Raw genomic sequence first — 16,801 nt, forward strand, 5'->3', positions numbered from 1 at the left:
AACGTCATCCACAATCGAATTATTTGGGTATGGTAACAGTTGCCGATGGCAAGGTATTTTAAAGCGTCTTAACGTTGTCTTCTAAACTATACTCGAAAATCTATAGAATTTCAAGTGGATTTGATGACAGATACTCTCCCAAGAAAATTCCGTTCATTCCGTTTGTAAGACATCAAAATATCGATTTCCGATGAGTTAGGCATATTCGTCTTTCTGTCTGTTGTAATCACGCTACAGCCTTCAATAATGACACTATCGTCCTGAAATTTAACACACACTTATTTTTTGTTTACAGACAGGACAAGTTCGAATATGGACTATACCGATCGAGGTTTTAATATCGACCCCATATAAACCAACCCCCCCCGAGTTGGGGTGTTGGGCTTTTAGAAACCGTAGTTTTTTTCGATTGGCTTCAAATTGGACATCCAGAAAACAAATAGTTGTAACGAATATGGTATGTATCAGTCCATGTGTAGTATACCTTCGAAATTTTTATCCGATTTTCCTGAAAATGAATATCTGGAGGTACCTTAGGACAACAAATAGGTATAAAGGTTTTAATATAGCCCCCATATAAACCGAGCCGTGATTAAGAGTTTTAGGTAGTTTTTGTCCGATCTGCCTGAAATTGGAAATCTAGAGCTATTTACGACCATAAATAACTTAACGAATATGGCGTGTATCGGCCCATCATTTGGTATAACCCCCATATAAACCGATCTCCCGATTCGATTTCTCGAGCTTCTAGAATCCGTAGTTTTTTTTCTAATTTCATGAAATTACAAATCTAGAGGTATTTTAGGCCCACAAATGCCTACGTCGAATTTAGTTATTTCTATAGACATTTTTGTCAAAATTTTATTTCCATAGAAAATTTTGTCAGAATTTTATTTCCATAGAAAATTTTGTCATCATTTTATTTCCATAGAAAATTTTGTCAAAATGTTATTTCCATAGAAGATTTTGTCAAAATTTTATTTCCATAGAAAATTTTGTCACAATTTTATTTCCATAGAAAAATTTGTCAAAATTGTATTTCCATAGAAAATTTTGTCAAAATTTTATTTCTATAGAAGATTTTGTCAAAATTTTATTTCTATAGAAAATTTTGTCAAAGTTTTATTTCCATAGAAGATTTTGTCAAAATTTTATTTCTATAGAAAACTTTGTCAGAATTTTATTTCCATAGAAAAATTTGTCAAAATTTTATTTCAATAGAAAATTTTGTCAAAATTTTATTTCAATAGAAAATTTTGTCAAAATTTTATTTTCATAGAAGATTTTGTCAAAATTTTATTTCCTTAAAAAATGTTGTCACAATTTTATTTCCATAGAAAAATTTGTCAAAATTTTATTTCCATAGAAAATTTTGTCACAATTTTATTTTCGTAGAAAATTTTGTCAAAATTTTACTTCCATAGAAAATTTTGTCAAAATTTTACTTCTATAGAAAATTTTGTCAGCATTTTATTTCCATAGAAAATTTTGTAAAAATTTTATTTCTATAGAAAAATTTGTCATAATTTTATTTCCATAGAAAATTTTGTCAAAATTTTATTTCCATAGAAAATTTTGTCAAAATTTTATTTCTAGAGAAAATTTAGTCAACATTTTATTTCTATAGAAAATTTTGTCAACATTTTATTTCCATAGAAAATTTTGTCATAATTTTATTTTTAAAGAACAAAACCAACAATAACAAAAAAAAAATCTATTTCTATAGAAAATTTAGTCAACATTTTATTTCTATAGAAAATTTAGTCAACATTTTATTTCCATAGAAAAATTTATCAAAATTTTATTTCCATAGAAAATTTTGTCAAAATTTTATTTCTATAGAAAATTTTGTCAAAATTTTATTTCTATAGAAAATTTTGTCAACATTTTCTTTCTATAAAAAATTTTGTCAAAATTTTATTTCTATAGAATATTTTGTCAAAATTTTATTTCAATAGAACTTTTTGTCAAAATTTTATTTCTATAGAAAATTTAGTCAACATTTTATTTCTATAAAAAATTTAGTCAACATTTTATTTCTATAGACAATTTTGTCAAAATTTTATTTCCATAGGAAATTTTGTCAAAATTTTATTTCCATAGAAAACTTTATCAAAATTTTATTTCCATAGAAAAATTTATCAAAATTTTATTTCCATAGAAAATTTTGTCAAAATTTTATTTCCATAGAAAATCTAGTCAAAATTTTATTTCTATAGAAAATTTAGTCATCATTTTATTTCTATAGAAAATTTTGTCAACATTTTATTTCCATAGGAAATTTTGTCATAAATTTATTTTGTTTTTAAGGAAAACAATAACAAAACAAAAAAAAATCTATTTCTATAGAAAATTTAGTCAACATTTTATTTCTATAGAAAATTTAGTCAACATTTTATTTCCATAGAAAAATTTATCAAAATTTTATTTCCATAGAAAATTTTGTCAAAATTTTATTTCTATAGAAAATTTTGTCAAAATTTTATTTCTATAGAAAATTTTGTCAAAATTTTATTTCTATAGAATATTTTGTCAAAATTTTATTTCAATAGAACTTTTTGTCAAAATTTTATTTCTATAGAAAATTTAGTCAACATTTTATTTCTATAGAAAATTTAGTCAACATTTTATTTCTATAGACAATTTTGTCAAAATTTTATTTCCATAGGAAATTTTGTCAAAATTTTATTTCCATAGAAAATTTTATCAAAATTTTATTTCCATAGAAAAATTTATCAAAATTTTATTTCCATAGAAAATTTTGTCAAAATTTTATTTCTATAGAAAATTTTTGTCAAAATTTTATTTTCATAGAAAATTGTGTCAAAATTTTATTTCCACAGAAAATTTAGTCAAAATTTTATTTGTTTTAGAAAATTTATTCAAAATTTTATTTCCATAGAAAATTTTGTCAAAATTTTATTTCCATAGAAAATCTAGTCAAAATTGTATTTCTATAGAAAATTTAGTCAACATTTTATTTCTACAGAAAATTTAGTCAACATTTTATTGCTATAGAAAATTTTGTCGAAATTTTATTTCTATAGGAAATTTTGTCATAATTTTATTTCCATAGAAAAATTTGTCATAATTTTATTTCCATAGAAAAATTTGTCAAAAGTTTATTTCCATAGAAAATTTTGCCAAAATTTTATTTCCATAGAAAATTTTGTCAAAACCAACAATAACAAAAAAAATTATTTCTATAGAAAATTTAGTCAACATTTTATTTCTAAAGAAAATTTAGTCAACATTTGATTTCCATAGAAAAATTTGTCAAAATTTTATTTCCATAGAAGATTTTGTCAAAATTTTATTTCTATAGAAAATTTTGTCAAAATTTTATTTCTGTAAATTCTACCAAACAGTAAACAATTCAAAATAATTTCCGTAAAAATCTACAGAATTTAGATTTCAAATCAAAGCGCAATTTTTTTTAGTTTTCTCATATCTTAAACACGAAATGTTTAAGATTCCTCCAAAACTCAAACAAAAATAGTTTTTATAAATCCGGAATCTGATGTAGTCTCCACATATAGAAACTTTAAATTTAACTTTGTAGAGCGATTGTATTGAACTCCCCCAAGTATATACGGCCGTAAGTTCGGCCAGGCCGAAACTTATGTACCCTCCACCATGGATTGCGTAGAAACTTGTACTGAAGACTGTCATCCACAATCGAATTACTTGGGTTGCTGTAACACTTGCCAATGGCAAGGTATCCAAAAACTTCCTAACACCATCTTCTAAATTGCAAGGTAGTCCTTACGTGGTATATATTAAACTAAAAAAGGCCGATTAAATACGTATATAATTAAGTTTGACAAAATTTTCTATAGAAATAAAATTTTGACAAAAGTTTCCATAGAAATAAAATGTTGACAGAATAAAATTTTGACAACATTTTCTATAGAAGGAAAATTTGGACAAAATTTTCAATAGAATTAAAATTTTGACAACATTCTCTATAGAAATAAAATGTTTACAAAATTTTCTATAGAAGAGGTTCCGGAGGTCAAATCTGGGGATCGATTTATATGGGGGCTATATATAATTATGGACCGATATGGACCAATACTTGCGTGTTTGTTAAAGACCACGTATTAACACCACGTTCCAAATTTCAACCGGATCGGATGAATTTTGCTCCTCTAAGAGGCTCCGAAGACCAAATCTGGGGATCGGTTTATATGGGGCCTATTTATTTATGGACCGATATGGACCAATTTTTGCATGGTTGTTAGAGACGATATACTAATACAATGTACTAAATTTCAGCCGGATCGGATGAAATTTGCTTCTCTTAGAAGATCCGGATAAAATATGCTACTCTTAGAGGCTCCGCAAGCCAAATCTGGGGGTCCGTTTATATGGGGGCTATACGTAAAAGTGGATAGATATGACCCATTTGCAATACCAAAGACGATGTTTATAAATTCATTGTGCATTACTAAACCTAACTGGTGGTTTCCGATTCCGAAGTGGTCTTGAAGGAAATTGAGGAGTATAGCTGTTGGAGTACTGAAAACCAAAGGTGACTGCATTTCATCCACTAACGAACGTGAAGACTCGTTTAAGGCATTCGCCATCATATAAAGTTGCAGATCTTTGCTGGTTTAAGTTTCCTGAATTTAGCACTTGTTGGCTTTCCGAAAACGTAGTATTCTCTTCAGGGTTAGGTTAGGTGGCAGCCCGATATATGAACTTCTTCAGGGCTGGTTGCTCACATCGAAGTTTTGGTTTAAATCCAAAAACATCCATCATGAGTTGAATAGATTCCCTTGCAGACTTTTGAATATTCCCATCAAATCTCCGAATTAACTGATTGATGTGAGATCGAATAAGTTTGCTTTTATGGCCTTCAAAAATTTATATATTGTAGTTAGCTGCATCGGCAAGTTCTACTACTGATCCTGGTATCCAAATTTGTTTTCCATATCTGAAAATTTGAGCATACACTAGATCTTTTGCTTTGAAGCTTATCTGTCTAACTCCGTGTTTCTGAAATGTTCTTCCATTTTTGAATTCCCTTCCATGTCATTGCGTTGGCTATTTGGTTCTAGCAAATGAAGAGTGGTTTTAATTTTTCGATTGAAAAATTGAATTTTCTTTAGGAGTAGATCGGTATGTTTGCAGAAATATTTGGAGTATTTGATCGTCGTTTCCTTCATCCAAAAGTTTTTCATGACACTTCCCTCGAAGCGTTCTGCTTGCCCATTTCATTGAGGGCGATAAGGAGCAGTTTTTCCTGGATGGCCTCGGTGTAACTGTTTCAGAATTTTCTGCCTCAAAATTTGTATATCCTCCACCATAGGAAGGGGGTATATTAACTTTGTCATTCCGTTTGTAACACATCGAAATATTGCTCTAAATAAAGTATAAACACATCGAAATATTGCTCTAAGACCCCATAAAGTATAAATATTCTGGGTCGTGTTGAAATTCTGAGTCGATCTGAGCATGTCCGTCCGTCCGTCTGTTGAAATCACGCTAACTTCCGAACGAAACAATCTATCGATTTGAAACTTGGCACAAGTAGTTGTTATTGATGTAGGTCGGATGGTATTGCAAGTGGGCCATATCGGTCCACTTTTACGTATAGCCCCCATATAAACGGACCCCCAAATTTGGCTTGCAGACCCTCCGGCCGATCCGGCTAAAATTTGGTACATGGTGTTGGTATATGATCCCTAACAACCATGCAAAAATTGGTCCGCATCGGTCCATAATTATATATAGCCCCCATATAAACCGATCACCCGATTTGGCTTGCGGAGCCTCTAAGAGAACAAAATTTCATCCGATCCGGTTGAAATTTGGTACATGGTGTTAGTATATGGTCTCTAACAACTATGCAAAAATTGGTCCGCATCGGTCCATAATTCTATATATAGCCCCCATATAAACCGATCCCCCGATTTGACCTCCGGAGCCTCTTGGAAGACCAAAATTCATCTGATTCAGTTTATATTTAGTACATGGTGTTAATATATGGCCTCAAACACCCATGCAAAAATTGGTCAAAATCGGTCCATAATTATATAGCCCCCATGTAAACCGATCCCCAGATTTGAACTCCCGACCCCCTTGGAAAAGCAAAATTCATCCGATTCGGTTGAAATTTCGTACGTGATGTTAGTATATGGTATCCAACAACCATGCAGGAATTGGTTCATATCAGTCCATAAGTATATAAAGCCCCCATATAAACCGATTCCCAGATTTGACCTCCGGTGCCTTTTGGAGAAGCAAAATTCATCCGATCTGGTTGAAATTTGGTACGTGGTGGTAGTATATGATATTTAACAACCATGCCGAAAGTGATCCATATTAGTCCATAATCATATATAGCCCTCATATAAACCGATCCCGAGATTTGGTTTTGGAGCCTCTTGGAGGAGCAAATTTTATCCGAGTCAGTTGAAATTTGGTACATTGTGCTAGTATATGGCCGTTAACAACCATGTCTAACTAGGTCCATATCGGTCTATAGTTATATATATAGCCCTCAGATAAATCGATCCCCAATCACAAAAAATTGGTCTATATCAAGTTCATAATTGTATATGGCCCCCATATAAGCGACCCCCATATTTCAATTCTCACAATTTAGAAAACGATTTAAGATACCACAACCCAAGTAATTCGATTGTGGATGACAGTCTTTCGTAGAAGTTTCTACGCAATCCATGGTGGAGGGTACATAAGATTCGGCCTGTCCGAACTTACGGCCATATATACTTGTTATTACTAAATATCACGCAATTTTAATAACGCACATACTATCTCTTCTGGAATGGTACAGTACTAAATAGGACGATAAATTTGAGCTTCTTCCATTTTGAAGTGATTTGATTACTTTCTGCAATATTGGACTTTTCTGGGTGGCTTGTTTAAAAATATTGAATGTTACTGGTAATTCTGTAAAATGATCTTGAAGTGATGCTTCACATGAAGAAGATCAAGCGTTATGCATGCAATGGATTGCCGCACTTTTCCTAGTGCAATAATTTATGTTAAGTGGGAATGAATCAGCGATTGATAAAAGCTTTTGTCTGAACTTGAGTAGGATACTAATCCCTGATGATAGTTTTGAGTTTAATAAGTTTATGTGACCTTCCCATTGCAACCCAGCAAAAAAGCGTTGCCATAATTTTCTTTTTGGATCTGGAAGCGGTGCAAAATTGGTGCAGAAGCGATGAATTTAACATGGGCTTGTCATAGGATGGATGCTCACCATTTCAACAGCTGTTGCACTGAATTTGCATCACTTCTTAAGGTGTGATCCAAATTCAATGCTTTGAATGAAAATTTAAAAGTTTTGTGATATTTTGCCAAATAAATAATTTTTACTTTTTTACTATTTTTAATATATCCTAATGCTTGTCTGACACGTTTGACCTCAAATATTTTCACAAATTCACATTTTTTTTTAAATAAAGAACATCTTTGGGAGGAAATTTTTGGAACTGCTATTAAAGTAGTGCCTTTGGGAATTTTCCTTAACATTAATTTTCCGATCTACAAAGATATACATATAACAATTTTAACACAGTGTTATTATGGATAAGGGAATTTATTGGGGGATTTTTTTAGCAAAATGTGGAATGGTTCAGAAGTTATTGACAATCCAAAATTTTGCATTTTGCGTACTCGTAGACCAGAACATAGGGGACAGTGACACAGAAGGCAAAATTCACCAGCGAACATATACAACTCTCGGTTTAATTGCATATTCTGTAAAGAGACCATATACCAACATCATGTACCAAATTTCAGCCGGATCGGATGAAATTTGCTTCTCTTTGAGGCTCCGCAAGCCAAATCTGGGGATCGGTTTATATGGGGGCTATATATAATTATGAACCGATGTGGACCAATTTTTGCATGATTGTTAGAGACCATATACCAACACCATGTACCAAATTTCAGCCGGATCGGATGAAATATGCTTCTTCTAGAGGCTCCACAAGCCAAATCTGGGGATCGGTTTATATGGGGGCTATATATAATTATGAACCGATGTGAACCAATTTTTGCATGGTTGTTAGAAACCATATACCAACATCATGTACCAAATTTCAGCCGGATCGGGTGAAATTTTCTTCTCTTTGAGACTCCGCAAGCCAAATCTGGGGATCGGTTTATATGGGGGCGATATATAATTATGGACCGATGTGGACCAATTTTTGCATGGTTGGTAGAGACCATATACCAACACCATGCCGGATCGGATGAAATATGCTTCTGTTAGAGGCTCCACAAGCCAAATCTGAGGGTCCCTTTATATGGGGGCTATACGTAAAAGTGGACCGATATGGCCCATTTTCAATACCATCCGACCTACATCGATAACAACTACTTGTGCCAAGTTTCAAGTCGATAGCTTGTTTCGTTCGGAAGTTAGCGTGATTTCAACAGACGGACGGACGTACTTGCTTAGATCGACTCAGAATTTCACCACGACCCAGAATATATATACTTTATGGGGTCTTAGAGCAATATTTCGATGTGTTACAAACGGAATGACAAAGTTAATATACCCCCATCCTATGATGGAGGGTATAAAAACAAGTAAGGAAGGTCTAAAGTCGGGCGGGGCCGACTATATTATACCCTGCACCACTTTGTAGATCTAAATTTTCGATACCATATCACATCCTATATATAAAGGTTTGTCCTAAATACATACATTTAAATATCACTCGATTTGGACAGAATTTGATAGACTTTTACAAAACCTATAGACTCAAAATTTAAGTTGGCTAATGCACTAGGGTGGAACACAATTTTAGTAAAAAAAATATGGGAAACATTTAAATCTGAAGCAATTTTAAGGAAACTTCGCAAAAGTTTATTTATGATTTATCGCTCGATATATATGTATTAGAAGTTTAGGAAAATTAGAGTCATTTTTACAACTTTTCGACTAAGCAGTGGCGATTTAACAAGGAAAATGTTGGTATTTTGACCATTTTTGTCGAAATCAGAAAAACATATATATGGGAGCTATATCTAAATCTGAACCGATTTCAATCAAATTTGGCACACATGACTATATTACTAATTGTACTCCTAGTGCAAAATTTCAACCAAATTGGGCCAAAACTCTGGCTTCTGGGGCCATATAAGTCCATATCGGGCGAAAAATATATATGGAAGCTATATCTAAATCTGAACCGATTTCAATCAAATTTCGCACGCATAGCTACAATGCTAAATCTACTTCCTGTGCAAAATTTCAACCAGATTGGGCCAAAACTCTGGTTTTTAGGACCATATTAGTCCATATCGGGCGAAAGATATATATGGGAGCTATATCTAAATCTAAAGCGATGTCAATCAAATTTTGCACACTTGACTATACTAGTAATTGTACTCCCAGTGCAAAATTTCAACCAAATTCGGCCAAAAATCTGGCTTTTGGGGTCATATAAGTCCATATCGGGCGAAAGATATATATGGGAGCTATATCTAAATCTGAACCGATTTGGCTAATATTTTGCAAGATTTGCGAGATTCATAAAATTTTTGGATGTACGGTATTTTATGCGCTTTACAGACTATCAGTTATTCCGGACGGAATGTCGGTGTTTGTAAAGAATCTTACAGTGTGTCGGATCGATACGCCTTGTCGGCGATGACTAAATAATCGATAAATGTGTTATCGATCCCATAAACATTCAGCAGTATCGATTATGCCTTCGGACTTAACTTATAATGTGCACAATATATGGGATATGTTCAACACGAGCACTGTCGTCCGGAATAACTGATAGTCTATAAAGCGCATTAAGAAAATCGGTTGATAAACACGATAACTATGACCACATCGGGGATATATATATATATGGCAGCTATATCTAAATCTGAGCCGATTTTTTCCAAAACCAATAGCGATTGTCTCTGTCCCAAGAAACGGCCCTCTGCCAAATTTGAGGACGATCGGACTTAAATTGCGAGCTGCACTTTGTGCACAAACTTACATATACAGACAGACGGACGGACGGACAGACAGACAGACGGACATCGCTAAATCGACTCAGAATTTAATTCTAAGCCGATCGGTATACTAAAAGATGGGTCTATGACCACAATTTCTTGGCGTTACATACAAATGCACAAACTTATTATACCCTGTACCATAGTAGTGGTGAAGGGTATAATGATATCGAGTACTATTTTCATAACATAAAGATATCAATATTAGCGCACAATTCCACAAAGACTATAAGAACCAAAAACAATAGATGATGAATACGGGAGAATGGGCGACGTCATACCAAAAGTTGCATTTACGGTGTTCGATACATACACGTTCGTTCATTTTTAATTTGCAATATTTTTTGTTAAAAACTCACAAATGATGTTAAATTTTGTGTAAATAATAATGAGAAACTTTTGACCGATTGTTCTACGTCATTCCCTGATATAAATTTCTTTTTATTCTTAGTTTAATTTGTGGAACAAAAAATCATAAACGACACGTTTGCATCGAACGCCGTCAATGGTTTGATACCCTCTGCTGCCATTTTCCCATCTTCATCTTCCATTGTTTTTGATAAGAACGCTTATTGCCTGTTATACGGGTTTAAAAATTTAGTTAATATTTCGTGTTTCCCAATGATAAACATTCTTTTTCACCGCAATTACAATTATGCCCTCAAATGCCTTAAAAAGAAATTGTAATTTGTATTCCTTGTTTTTTTTTTGCACTTTCATTTTCTCTATAAAACACGAATTTAATATCCATTGTCAGGTAGACAAAATGACATAATGGCAACACTGCAAAATAACACATAGTTCGATAGAAGTTATCACTACTCCGCCAAAGTGGAGACTGTGTGTCGCTTAGAGCTAAACAAATGACATGATAGATAGAAAAACTCCTAATGCGAATTTTTGTTTTTGTTAGTTTAAATATTGTCTTGTCTCTGACAGTGTTGATGATTTGTGTAGTATTTGTGGGTGGCCTACTCACTTATCGTCGTTGTTGTTGTTGTTCTTTCTTCGGAGTAAATTGTCTTTGTTCTCTTTTCGAAATGTTTGCTTGATTAAAGCTTTTATTGCCAATGAGTGTGCTCTTCTCTTTGAGTATACCCACGACAAGTGTATTTGTTCTCATACATATGTATGTATGTTTGTGTGGGTGTTTGAGAATGTTAGCCATAAAAACTGTTAAGGGAATATTTGTGATACAAAGGAATTTGCTTAAGTTGGTTAGTTGGTAAAATGTGTAGATGTTATATATATGTGCCAATGTATAAGTGTATGTGTGTGTATTTTTATTTGTTGTTCATATTGGCTTTGTTGCTATTGTAAATGTTTGTTTCTGTTACAGTTTTCGCTTTTATTTTCCATATTTCTTGTAATTTAACCTTCTGCCCTACTCTCTAAAGGAATGCGTCATCGTCAAATAAACGTTTTCTCCTTGATTTTTTTTTGGTTTCTTTTATTTTATTTTTGGGGGGGGGAAAAGGCAATATCTATTAACAAAAACAAGGGAAATCGTTTACAGATTCCTTGTATAAGGGAAAAAAAAGTTTTTTTTCTTAACGATTATAAATGTCTTGGTATAAAAAAAGAAAGTTTCTATTTCTACACATTTAGATTTAGTGAAAGAAAAATAAAATTTAGAAAGAAAAATAAATTTAATAAATAAAATATAAACATTAATAAGGTTTCTTTTAGGGGTTAACAGCTCTCACTCACTCTCTCGCTCACTCATTCGCTCTAACTCTCTGACTTTGGTTTTGTGATATTCAAAGTTTTGGTGCACACGCACTTTGTCAAGGTTAGGAGGGAGTTCTTATTTAATTTCACACAAACAAAAAAGAAAAATCGAAAAAAAACACGAATTATCAAAAATTAATTTAAAACCATTAAACAAACAACAACCAACTGTCGAATCTTTATTTCATTCAACTACTACGGCATTCCTTATACATTTATCAACTACATGTTGGGCTTGGATTACTGTAAATGCTCATGCCAAAACCCACGGAGAAGAAAACCTGCTGCTATACCTGTTTCGTGTTTCGTATTCAAGTTATGGAATTTTTCCCTCATGGTTTTGCAATAGGAATAGGAAATTTTCTAGGAATTAATTTCTTGCCATTTTAATTATTAATTGAGAATTTTCTCGATTTTCTTGTTTTTTTTTTCTCTCCATAGGATTGATTTTGTTTTATTTTGTGAAGACTGGTTGTGATAACAGAGACAGACTTCTTTTTTTTGTCACATTGTTCGTTCGTTCGTTTTGCCTTACATTTTATGTTTGTGGTGTGCTGTCACATCGACGAGCATGTCGTCGTCGTCGTCGTCTGTCCAACTGTCAGTGTTGTATACTCTATATATGTATGTATATCTCTATATACATTTGTATATGTTGTACCATCATCATCATTGTTGGACACCATTGAACATGAGAAGTTGGAAAAAAAAATTATTAGAAATTCACACAAATTCTTTTTTGTTTTTCACATCCTTGTTAGCCTTGTTCTATACATTTTTCCACACACACACACACATATATATATACACGGACATACATGCACTCACAAACACATACACCAAAAAATTTTTCTTTAACAATTTTCTTCTTTTTTCATTTTTTGTTAAGCCACAAACATTTCTTATTTTTGGCTATCCATTTTGCAAATTTTCTTTAGATTTATTTTAATTTATTTCTCTTTTTTTTAATTTTCTATATTTTGTAATCTTCTTTTCTTTTTTCTTTAAATAATTTTTCTAGATTTTTTCTCTTTGCATTTCGAATATTGTATTTTTTTTTTTTTTGTAGTAAAGCAAAAAAAATTAAACTATGACCAAGGTGATGTTACCGTTTAATTCTATCTCGCTATGATTATTTAAGTCCTCTCGTTAAGGCTACACGTCTCCAACTACTTTATGTGTGGTGGCATACCAAGTGTTAGGAACAATATCCGAAGCGAAAGCTTTCTTCTACATTCGTACTCGCCGTTATATTCCGAATTATTGGTTTTGAATTATATTGGAGGATACGACAACAACAACACGAACACCAACAACTACCCTAGCTGAAATGAAATGAAAACATCGACATTATAGGCCTCACTCCTGCTGAGAGAGTAAGAGAGGTGAATTTTACCAATACATGGAGTCTTAATAAACCAGGCTATGTTTGACAGTTATTTGAGTGAGATTTTCTGAGACCATATTACACTGAGAAAAATTTTACTTAAAGTCTTCTCTTACAAGAGAAAGTTTAACTGAATTTTCCATATCTGTGGTGAATGAAAACCAATTTTTCAGCTACACTTAGATCATTTAGTCCATTGTAATAAGGGTTGCCATTTTGTTCCGATCGGACCAAAATTGGTTCAAAAAATTATTAAATTTTAAATTTGGTCGATTTTGGTCCATTTTTGTCAAATCGGTAATTTTTCAAAATTTTGACCAAATTTTCCGTAGAAAATTTTCTGTAGAAATAAAATTTTGACAAAAACTTCTATACAAATAAAGTTTTATCAAAATTTTCTATAGAAATAAAATTTTGCAAAAATTTTGTAAAAATTTTATATAGAAATAAAATTTTGGCTAAATTTTCTATGGAAATAAAATTTTGCAATAACTTTCTATAGAAATAAAAGTTTGACAAAATTTCCTGAAGAAATGAAATTTTGACAAAATCGTCTATAGAAATAAAATTTTGACAAAATCTTCTATAGAAATAAAATTTTGACAAAATTTTCTATAGAAATAAAATTTGGACAAAATTTTCCATAGAAATAAAATTTTGACAAAATTTCCTGAAGAAATTAAATTTTGACTAAATTTTCTATAGAAGTAAAATGTTGACAAAATCGTCTATAGAAATAAAAATTTTCAATAGAATAAAATGTTGACAAAAGATTCTATAGAAATAAATAGAAAGTTCGGTCGAAGCAGGGTTCGAACCCACGACCCTTGGCATGCAAGACGGACGTAGCAACCACTGCTCCACGGTGCCCAACTAAATGTTTGTTTCTGTTAAATAAAGTTTGCTCCAAGGTGACTCCCCAAATCGGCCAAGTACTTGGGAGTTGCCTTGGACTCCAGACTAAACTAGCTGGAAAATACGACAGATGAAGCCATCCCTCTTTCATTGGCTTATAATACCAGTAGCTATCTTTGAATGCCACGTCTGGTGGACCATTACGAGCCATCAGAATCATTTACAGAAATTCAACAGGATAAAGAGAACGGCTCTTCTTTATATGACTGGTGCATTGAGACCGACAGCCACTGCGGCTCTAGAGGTATTAATGGTAACTTGCCCGCTTGATCTGCATATTAGAAAGACAGTTGATCTGATACTCATGAGGCTAAAGAGCCTGGACTCGCTTGGAAACGCGGTCTGCAGGCACACGGAACTTGTTGCTTCAGTTGGGCAACACCTAAGGACGACTCGGCATAAATATGAGGGCAGGCTGAGTTTGATTTTCCCAAGCATATGCGACTGGGAAGAAAGACGCATACCTTTTGGGAATCTGAACATTTATACAAATGGATCGAAAATGGATGAAGGCACGAGCAGTGGTATTTACTGCGAAGAGTTAGGAATCAGGGAGTCATATAAAATGAACAGCGCATGCAGCAATGCAGCGGAGATATTTGCTATTACCAAAGTAGCGGAGCTTCTGTTGATGAGACCGATATTCAGAAGCGAAATCTGCTTCTTCATCGACAGTCAGGCAGCAATAAATGCCTTGGATAAAGAGAATTTGCCCGCTTGATCTGCATATCAGGAAGACAGATGAAGTGATACTTATGAGGCTAAAAAGCCTGGACATAATTCGCGCCAATGGTAGCCAAACGATAGAGCTGTCAGTTGGCAGATTGTAACATTAGAGTTTCCCATTCCCGAAATATAAAAGGCAATTCTCGTATAACGCTTTACTTTGTTACACAACATATCAACCACCTTGTATGTCCCATATAAGCCAATCTTCAATTTTACTTCTTGAACAATTTAGACTTAGGCGAAAATATAACGCTTTACTTTATTACATTACATATCATCCCTGCCAGCATTTCAAAGTTCCATTTCATCCTCATCGTTACCACAGACTCGTAAATGTCACTTCAACCATCATGAAAAGGTACATCAAAAAGTACATGAAAGTATTTTGCCATCCCTACTACGATTTTATTTTTTGTGAAACGCCAAGCGCAACCAGCTTGTTATATTTTAATTAAATAAAAACGAAAATAAAGTTCTGAAAACATAGATTATACGCTTAAAATTGCGAAAGGTATATTGGTGAACAATTTTTGATTTTCCAAATGGAATAAAGTGATTGTTTTTCAGATATTTTACAGACATGCTGCTTCCATCAAATAAAAACACTAGTTGATAGACGCTGCAACATGTAACTCGCTACTTGTAACTCATCATCATCATTAATGCCAAAAATTATTTAAAATGTAATGTGATAGTGGTATAAATGTTATATTTTTAAGAATTTGTAAATGTTTACACAAATTAATAAATATCTAAACAAACGTGTTTTACTCGACCATAATGATTCTTTTACAACTATCTTAAAATGCACTTTTTCTGATTGTTTGGAGGGTCCCTTATTGGCGTCGTTCTAAATTGATCTATAAAGGCACCTAATAATTGCACTCATGCGAAACCTTTTTGTAGTAACTTTTGCGTGGTACAACTTCTCAATAGTGACGGCGCTTTTCCGACGAGTTTTTGATATCGTATACGATTGTTTTCGACGTGGTGGAGATTCTCAGAAGTGTCGTCAAATTCCAAAAATGTTGGCAGGGATTAACCTTGTAGTCCCCATAGAAGCCGATCTTTACTTCTTGGACAACTAACATCTTCAATATTTGTAAGATAACGGTCCATTTGTAGGCGAGGTTAGTTTCAGTTGAAAGAGAAGTCAGGTCTTTGTCTCCAAGTATGTTAGCTCTAGAATTCAAATCGTTAATCCTACTAAATGACGAGATCTATATCCGGAATAAAAAGGGGATCCTGATCGTCTTGTTAGTGACATCGAAGCCACATTATTTATCCCATGAACCAGCACTTCATCAGGGTCTTCATGTTTCTTCTCTTCTAAATTACTTTTGGTATACTCATTAAAAAGCCTAGCTCTCAATTAATTGCCACGGAAATTTAATGTGCTCAACAACTCGATTCTCCGAAATTATTTAAGCAAACAAAAATAAGCAATTACACTCTCCAGAAGAATTCACTCATTCTCCAATTAAGGGTGGTGACAGGTGTTCAACTCTTTAGAGGTGATTTTAGTAAGATATGGTGTGTATAGAACTAACAGGTAATAGTAATCATAACACACACACACACCTTGGCTTAAGCCAAGGCAGACAGATAATGCGAAACACGTACGCACGCACACACACACACACAGGCATCCATGAATAAAGCTTATATTCAACACCTGATACGAGCACTTTTTGTCCTATGAGAAAATTTTGCTCTCTTTGTTCTTCTTCTTCTTTTCGAAATACTCACCTTGAATTGTAATACGCGCATGCTGAGCACTAAAATGAGCATATGTATGTATGTGTCTACTTGTGCTTCCTCTCTATGATTTATGAAAATGTCAAAAGAATAGGTGTTTTAGCACAGACATGTGTTGTATCTGTCAAATGGCTGGCCCCCATGTTAATCAAAAACCAAAAATAACAACGAACACTTTAACCAATGATGTCAGTTAGTGTTTTTGTTAGTGGCAAAGCTTCTGGAGAAAGTAAAGCTAATTTCCAAATTGTTTGTTGCCTTATTTTCTCATCTTCATGT

General features: G+C 32.9%; 1 protein-coding gene across 7 annotated transcripts in view; it reads right to left on the bottom strand.

The window, feature by feature from the left end:
- The window catches only part of dysc (whirlin protein dyschronic), a 245,466-nt gene extending 232,440 nt beyond the window's left edge, over positions 1 to 13,026 (bottom strand). For 2 of the 7 annotated variants that reach the window (XM_075304897.1, XM_075304892.1), the window contains exon 1: positions 12,027 to 13,026. The gene's annotated coding sequence lies outside the window, so the exon portion shown is untranslated. Of the gene's footprint in view, positions 1 to 11,712; positions 11,957 to 12,026 lie in introns of those variants that run through there. The other 5 variants (XM_075304893.1, XM_075304895.1, XM_075304894.1 and 2 more) reach the window with 5 other exon arrangements.
- Between the last annotated feature and the right edge of the window lie 3,775 nt (positions 13,027 to 16,801).

The sequence above is a fragment of the Haematobia irritans genome, chromosome 4 (genome assembly GCF_050003625.1).
Source record: "Haematobia irritans isolate KBUSLIRL chromosome 4, ASM5000362v1, whole genome shotgun sequence".
NCBI lineage: Eukaryota > Metazoa > Arthropoda > Insecta > Diptera > Muscidae > Haematobia > Haematobia irritans.